This window comes from Varroa jacobsoni, unplaced genomic scaffold, assembly GCF_002532875.2.
Source record: "Varroa jacobsoni isolate VJ856 unplaced genomic scaffold, vjacob_1.0 scaffold_889, whole genome shotgun sequence".
NCBI classification, from domain to species: domain Eukaryota; kingdom Metazoa; phylum Arthropoda; class Arachnida; order Mesostigmata; family Varroidae; genus Varroa; species Varroa jacobsoni.
In genome coordinates, this window is record NW_019213791.1 from 33630 (window position 1) to 42531 (window position 8902).

Sequence of the window (8902 nt, forward strand, 5' to 3'; positions counted from 1 at the left end):
CTTGCATTTTTTTTCTGTTGGTTTCGAACGAAGCCGACCGACCGACAGCGTTAGTGGCTGGCAGCGAAGCAAGCGGAATAGCACCGTGGTTGCCGTTGCCTTTACCGCCGTTATCATCGCTACCTCGACGCCCGTCATACTAAGATACACCCCGATGAAATCCAGCCATAAGTTCGGGTGTCGGTGGCGTGCAGGTCATTACCATAATCGGGTTTTATTCGATTTCACATGGTGCTCTTTATGGTGAAATGATACCAGTGAAGAGGCCACCTAAGGAAAAGAACAAAGGAAGGGACAACGAGAAAAAGGAAAACGAAAAAGGAGGAGAATGAGGACGATGGGCTGCGGACGGACACGTATGGAGCTGGTATGACTGCGCCGCTTTAGGAGTGCCAGCGAAGCAGCGACAGAACGCCAGATCGACAGAAACAAAAGGTGGTTTACCGCGCCTAATCGGCTGGACTAGTCTAAGGCTCCTGAGAACGATTCGCCTGGACTGCTGCAAAATGCGAGTTCGCTTTTAGATGGACAAGAATCACGAAAAGGGAAACGTCGTACGTACGTCCAAATGTCCACGGGATGACCCCCTTGAGTGTTTCGGTTTTGCGAAATGATCGTATCCGGCGACAAGGCTGAGCAGGACAACAGCAAAAGTAATACCAGTGACTGGTGATGCTGATGACAGTTAGAACGGCTAATGAATGAGTTCACATTTTAGCTGCCCGAAATTGATGTTGTTGTTCTTCATATTGGATTGTTCAATGGGCACACGCATTTGCCGGTACGCGACTGTTAGCTGTGTGTACTTAGAGTCGCATTTCAAAATGGGAAACTTTTGCTCCCCGTACTGTGACACGCTTAGCACATTGCGACGTTTTGCGTAGCTTTCTAAGTACTTTTTAACACAGAAGCCTATCTTATAGAACTTTGTAAGTTTATCTTCTAGCCAGAAATTGCTAGAAAAAAAAACAAAATAAATATGTAAAGATAAACATACTAGTCCAAACGGGTTCGTGGTACCACGTCTGACTACAATTTGGGTCCTGTAAAATATCAACAGAATAAGGAACAACAGGGAACTCAAGAGGCAAAGTAAGTTAAATATGTTTACCAAGAAAATCAACTTTTAAAATAAGAAACGTTAGATACCTGGATACGTTACACAGACACAGGTGTTTCTTCGTAATGAGTTTGGCCGCTGGGTGGTATCAGTCGAGATAGCGCATATTCGCAAAAAACACAGTTAACTTTGCCTGCGACTGATTCCAGATACTATGTTTGACGTTTGCTATGCTTAACACGGCTTACAAAGAGGAGAGATCCTTGCAATGAACATAATGTGAGTGTAGCGTCCCATGAGATGCAGTAGGGTAAGGCATGCTTGAAGTAGGAAATTTTTTCGAGCAATCATAACTATCTATATATCCACCACTAATAGTAAACCTCTTATTGTTTTTTTTCAAAAACATTTAAATTCATCAACAGCTATATTTGGGAAGGGGAGCCTTTATCTGTTTAGATAAAACGGGACAGTTCGCGGTTTCAGAGGGTTTAGGCAGCAGGAGGGCCTTTGCAAGCTCTTTTGTGCCGTCCGTTAGGGCAGCAAAAGCACGACTATATATTTCAAGCAATCACTGCCAGTCACGGAAAGAACCAAGAAGAGGGTGTACTAGATGGCACTGAAAACAGCACCTTTACTAAGTGCGGCCGCCGATCAACTACGCAGCCAGAATGATAAATGACAGGCAAGACTGCGATGCATGTTTTTAGGACACTTTGAATCATAGTTTAAAACTGGACGAAAACTGGCAGCGAGCTTTGAACCCCTCCACAGGACCCCGTTAGAATTAGAATAATTGCATGTTGCCTGCTTTGTACCTTCATTTGCTTGATGCCCACGTTCCTTTCCCAACATGTTTGGAACTAAGAATGTTCACAGTGCCCTACAAAAGCAGCGGAAGTGCTACAGGATCTTATGCTTATTAGGAGGATGTCCAGCGTTTGCAGTTTTTCGGAGTTTATAAAAAGGACTCACTCTGTTTTTTCTGGCTTTTGTTTTTACGATATTCATTTTACCGAATACTACTAATAGAATCAACGGTGGCTTCTTTCTGCTAAGAGGAACGTGAGATCAGCCTTAGAATCAAACAATATTATGTTGATCGCATTTCATCAAGGCATTTGCAGATCATACTTTTTGTTATGGGATTTTTCTTCCCTAAGCTTAACATCGAAGCCGTGTTATACACTAAAATTAATCTTCTGTAGAGATGAACTCCCAAAGTCCGCTTTAGCCAAATGAAAAGTAGCATTTTATGAAGCACCTCTAGCTGTACTAAGATAATTTCTACCAAATTAAAAAATAACTTGAAAACTTACAGAATAATAATAAGAAGAAAAAAAGGGAGAAGTAAAGGGGAAGAATTATCAAGATAAATATTTAATAATATGGAAAATTGAGACATTTTATAGATACTGATCAGGCTTCACATGGCTATTCTCTTCCCGTCTTCAATGTTAAATGCTGAATTTTCGTTCGTATTCGTTACCGCAGCCAGCAGAGGCTTCGCGATAGAAGTTCGTAGTAGGGCATCGGTGTCAGACTGAACAATGCAATAGAAAAGCAAGAACTCTGCCAACGGGATGGCAAAGGTAACATTTATGAATTCGTTCCTCTAGCTGCCGTTGCTACCACTAATTCATTCGAGCCAACAAAATCTGAACGAAACACACAGGAAGTAAGAAGATGAAGTAAACGGAAGGAAGTTGATCAGGTGGAGTAGGGACCAAATTCACGGAGGGAAATCCGGAACACGAAAACAAAAGCTCGAAAGAAGAAAGACAGGCCCTCTTGAAAGACGTAGGACAAGCGCAGGACGCCTTTGAGACAATAGGCAGGAAGGTCTATTCAACTTGCACGTTAGGCGCATTTCAGCGATGCATTACTGAATTTGAACCTGGAGTCGCTCAGGGCGTCAGACCATGTAGAAACTAAGCTAACGAAAGAATTCAAGCAGACAGCCATGCAATGACTTAGCGTACCTAGGACAACCGGTTCCTGCTACGCAAATAGTATAAGAGGTCGCAACTTTAAGTGGTCCAGCGAGTATGGGACGTCCCTGTATTTTAACGTAATAATCATCACTATTTTCCTATGGTGCATCTGCACATATGCCTGGTCATTCGGAAAAAATTAGTACTTTTCTTATGTCTAGGTAGGGAATGGAGGTTTATGTTTAAATCATACATATCTATGTACCGATGCACACATACTTGACTAACTCGTGTTCGGTTGGTTGTTTTCGAAAATGTAGTCTTAATCTGATTCACCGTATAATGAAGGTACGTTTCGGAAATGAAGCTTTCGAATACTGGAAACCACCTATTGTTGTTCAGCTTCTATGGATCGTAATCATGCGTAAACGTGCGCCGTAAATACGCTGTTTGTACTTTTTATGTCTAGAACCGCTAAGGTCTGTGTCGAATGTAAATAGCGAAAGCTAAGCGTAACGAGATGCAAAAACGTTTCTATTACAGATTGAAAACACCATTAATATGTATGCAATGTTACATCATTGCTTTAGTTACATCCCCTTACATATTTTATAACAGGCGAACCGATAAATGTAACAGTGTCAGCCGTAGTCTCAATAATCTGCGCCTTAAAACCAAAGAAAGTATTTATATTACATCAGACAAAAATTACCAATTTAACGATGGGTTTAATTTTTTAGAATGAATAGAGCACTTTGCCTTCGCAAAGGTATTCTCACAGAACGACCGTAACGTATCTTTCGGGTAGCCCGAATTCGGCTTTTCTTAACTTTTTTTTTTATTTGTGACTCGGTTCTAGTATCGCACTGTATGTTACGCTTTATGCAATGTTCGGGTACGAAGGGCCGTGAGAAATTTAAGGGGGGTAAAGTTGCACGCAACTTGCATACGGCGGGAGCTTTTAGAATAGGACGGAGGTAAACGGCGCTTTGCAATACGTGCACTGTGACTGTCGTGCGGTTCGTCATTCAACTTTTACTCTACTTCGTGCAACAACAGCAGCGGCGGCCGTTTTCGGACTGCTTGTCGGTGCATGCATGTAAAGCTGTGGTGAGGCCGGCCGTCGGCCATTTGCAAGTTCTTACCCTAGATTCTTTTTCGCGTCCTGTAGTGAATCGTAGATGTTCCCATGCAGTCTAAACTAATAAATATGCAAAAGCCTATTTCAATTTGAAATATGTACGCTGCCCGGGGCATCTCAAACGCGAGCACGCTTTTCGAGAGGCGAGAGTATAGTTTGTCGTCTTGCTAAACTTTTAATTATGTAGCATCTCCCGACATAGAAACTTGTAAGCTTTGATGAAGTTGACCGGTATTTTTGTGTAGAATGCGGTCAAATCTATTGCTCGTGGATAACACGCAATCAACATAGAAATTTCGTTGAAGACAGCAACCCCTCTACCTTAGATTAAGGTTTATAGCACATAGGCTCGAAGTAGTTGTTACGTGAAAAGCAATTAACACAGTACGCGTTGTTCAAACAAATACGGCTGCATCTGAACGCCTCATTTTAATCTTTCTAATATATTACGACGCAAAGAGTGACAAGTAGCTAATCCATAGCATTGCTAAACATTGCAAATACTGAATCGGGCCTCAAATTATGTTTATTAGACTCACCTTGATATAGAGCAGCGCGAGGCCTACTGTTGCCGCCAGCTTTCACTGATGGATTTCGGAAATGAAACCCCGTGAAAGGTACATTTAAACTTTAATATACTAGACTTTACTTCGCTTCAAAGGAAACTGGACGAAAGTGCATTTTTTCAAAGGAAAATGCATACGTTGCCCAGAACAATCCGCGAGATCAAAATACAGCTCACTGTTTGTTCGTCAGACGACACCCTTTGATTCCCAAATGAATTGGTAATGCTACAGTGACAAAGCATTATCTCGGGCGACTTTACAAGAAATCTATCAAGAAGATCGAATGGTAGGAGTTGCAACGAGTAGGCATCACGTAGCGCCAACGACGTTGCGATGTGATATGGGTTAATAACATCTATCGTGTACTAGCTTTTGTTCCTTGCACGTTATCGCATGCAAGAAATAGGTTAATCACCTGGATATTCGGATTGATCAACAACGTCCTGCAGGATATGTATAAGTCTGCAGGATGGGATAGCGGTATCCCAAAAGGGAGAGAATAGTTTCGACCATGTCAGTGTGATACAAAATGATGCAGTTGAGCAAAACTCGCGCTAACTTGATGCTGACCTGACACTTCTAAGCTGATCTATCTATATCTGTTGAGTCTTTCGCACACGTACGTGTAGCATATTAAAGAACAAGTATATGATCAAATCCTATCTTGGAAGTCTACCTATTGACATGTTTTCGATATCCTTATACGTATACCATTTTATAAAAATAAAATTTAAAAAAAAACGAAGCTTTTGTATATACACATCTGAAGTGAACTAAAATTGTCTAGTCTATTTCAATGCATCCGGCACGGAAAGCAAAAGTGATTTTCTGTTAGTATTTTTAGTATTCGTATGTTAGGTCAGCCCAGGAGCGGCTTAATCTACATAGTGAACCGCTAATTGAATAGATGGGTTGAGTGGTTAGTTTGTACCGTGACCACATGATGGTTTATTAGCTGTACAATTTAATTTATTAGTTACACAACGATCCGCTACTAGCGAGCCTTGCTGTTAGCCAACGAGTTCGGTGCTGGCTTTGCGGTGGCCGGACGGGTAACTAAACGAGACCCGAAAGCCAGCTTCACCAGTTCCTAGAGGCTCCCTAAAGACCTACTCCGCAGAAGAGCACGCCACATATCTCCTCCTTTGAGGAGCTTCCATTTCGAGACCGACATCTCAATCACACCTATAAGGCAGTGCTTCAGCTTGTATAATACTGTGGGTTATTGCGTGACCCGTGAATAAAGTGTAATTGAAATGTTCACTCTAGTATTTGTTATAACATCACACCATAACTCGTCAATTGAGAATCATATATATTGTATTTCTAGGGTAAATATACCTAGAAGGAAGATGCTCCAACGGCCAGCATTGTAGAGGTCACATTCAAGAAAACTAGATTGTTACTTACTAGGAACTTTGGTAAAAGTGTTACACTAGATGTCGTAACGTATCGTCCGTTACCGGTATGCATCCTAAAGGTACGTGCAACGCTGTCTCGACCCGTAACACTCTGTCAACATTCCGGAATTGTTAAAAGGCCCTTGGAGCTTCACCTCGCGTAATCAACATGATGTCTTCAAAGAGCAGCGGCATCTGGCCACTGAAAGCGCATCCGTTGTCAAGTCATCAACTACTTCCGAGTTGCACAAGACGCATACGCACATACACACAAAGCCATTTTGACGTTTTTGGCTCCGTCCGCCGCCCTTACTACCTTATGGTCGATTCTTGTCGTTTAAAATGGCCCAAGTATCATCTCCGTGTGCTTTGTCGACAGTCGAGCTTACCTGCCTAAACTGATTTTTGCCAATTCTCTCCGACAACTCATGCATTTGTGGATGACTGATTTAACTGACATTCACGCTGGTACGACCCAATACTTGACCCAACTCGGCGCCCGTTTTGATGCGCTTCAAGCTCGCACGATTAACATTGGCAATAAGCAGCCTAACGAACGCATCATTTCGCAGTAATCTAGGGTGCTTCACATCTTCCAATCTATTCCTGATTAGAACCAAACTGAGTTGATATACCGTGGAGACATGGTAAGTAACCTTGGAAGTTCAGCATCGACAACGTCACAGCTACACCGCTAACCCTATCTACGAGCGCTCTTGAGTAAACGATGTCGGTTACGCCAGGCAGCTTCTATAGAGCACCATACAGTACGTATCCTTTAAGTAACGTACTTAATGTCGCTCGGTAGGACTGATCAGTTGCTAAGGGCCCTCAAACTCTCTTCGTAACTCCGCCATCTGCCAAATTCCGAAGAATCTTGTGCCCTTGCAGACTATTCGAATACCAACCGACGAATTGTATTGATGAACGTCCAGGGATCCTTCTTACTTTCACCGAACCGGAACCGGATCAGCTTCGCGGATGGTAATTGCACTGCTGCTGGCTGTGGTCTGGTTTTGTTACAGCGTCAGGAATTTGTCCAGCCTGTACTGCACCGTCAAAATCATTGGCCATGCCTCGCTGATTATCGGCCTGTGCCAGGGCTTCGATCGCCTCGGCGTGCTGTACGTTGTCTTGAGGAAATATTGGTGGCATAGCAACAAGCACATGCTATCGGCCGTATGTCTCGATAGGAGCGCGCATCCAGTCGAGCATATATGTAGGCTTCGTGCGCTGGCTGTATTTCACTTCAGTCGCTCTATAATCACACTCCTCGGTTCTCGTTCCGTCAACCCGAGCATCTCACTGATCAAGAGACGTCGTGTAAACTCATACGCCTTCTTCTCGAAAAAGGTCGCTGATCCACGCACCACTCTTCTTAGTTGACCATCATCGCTATTCCGTTCCAGATAAGCAGTGCTACGAAGCAGTCCTCGTACTGCTGCACCGAGCACCGATATGTTGTGAATCGCTAGTTGGAAATACGTGAACCGCTGGCAACTTAAACCGAAACTACATGATGATTCATTATTCCGCACTGTAACTTAACTAATTTCACGATCTCACGTTAGCAGCAGTTTTTTCTGTTGCTTTTATCAACTGCTTGCTACTGTAGGTCAGTCAGCTCGATAGTACCTTAACGGTGACCGAATGAGTGATAAGGCCGCACAAGAAGGCAATCTTTTTTTTAAAATTTTTTCTAGATAGATTCTAAAATTTCTAGAAGTCGCTCTGCTGATCAAATTGAGTGGAGAAGCCCCTTTAGTACGCAGGTATACCAAGAGAGGTGCATTCGAAATCAGCAGCCACGGAAAACGGCGGTAGCAGCAGCAGCAGTAGTAGTATTCTATATGACCAAATTTTTTCGGACATGCAATATCTGCACTGCATATAAAAACCGTGTGAGCAAGGTGTCTTTTCTATAATAACGCGAAGCATAACATGATTCCTATTTTGTAATTTTCAACCTTTACTCTACACAGTTCAACACTTGCTTTACCAATTGCTCTACAAAAACAGTCCTTCAAATCGTGAATCGTGTAGTTGGTTTTATCCTTCACGAGACGAGTTAAATCATACGCGTAGGGCAATCACTCGGTGGCGCATAAATGTCAGCCGGCTTGTGAACACGATTGCAAACTTGTTGGTTGTTTCTCGCGCGACATGTTAAGTTGCCCCAACCTGTTAAATCCAAAGGTTGTTTGTACCTATTGCTTTAATTTTGGTCCAGGACAAAGTTCGCAGGACAAAGAGCCGTTCTATTGTCATTTTAACGAAAAAAAAAACTTACTTTTTGCTTGTATCAGCTCCAAATACGGCAGACAATTGTGCTTAACCAATCAACTAAGAATAAGCCATACCCATTCATCAGAGTATCACCGTAATATACTTTTTATCTCGACAGTATGTTTGTACGAAGAACAAGCTTTGCTCCAAATTCTAGCTTTTCGTTGTTACAAACCGCGCGCACTGTTGTCTGCAGGTCTTTGCTTAGCTACAAACACAGGCGAAAAACCTCAAACCTCTCTATATATATATATATATATATCTATCGCCATTAGCAAAAAAAAATTAATGCTCCATCCAGCTTGCACCATTATTCTGATTACTTTGAGTTATAGTACAATATCTATGTGATTTTTTAGAAAATATAAAAATGATTTTGAAAATCCGATCACCTTTGATATGTTAATCTAAGATCAGGTTCATCAGCCTCTGACCAACGTTCTCATTCCTTCAAATTATTGTCCTCTAGAGTGCTTCTGGTAAAATACACGCATATATATAGATATATATATATA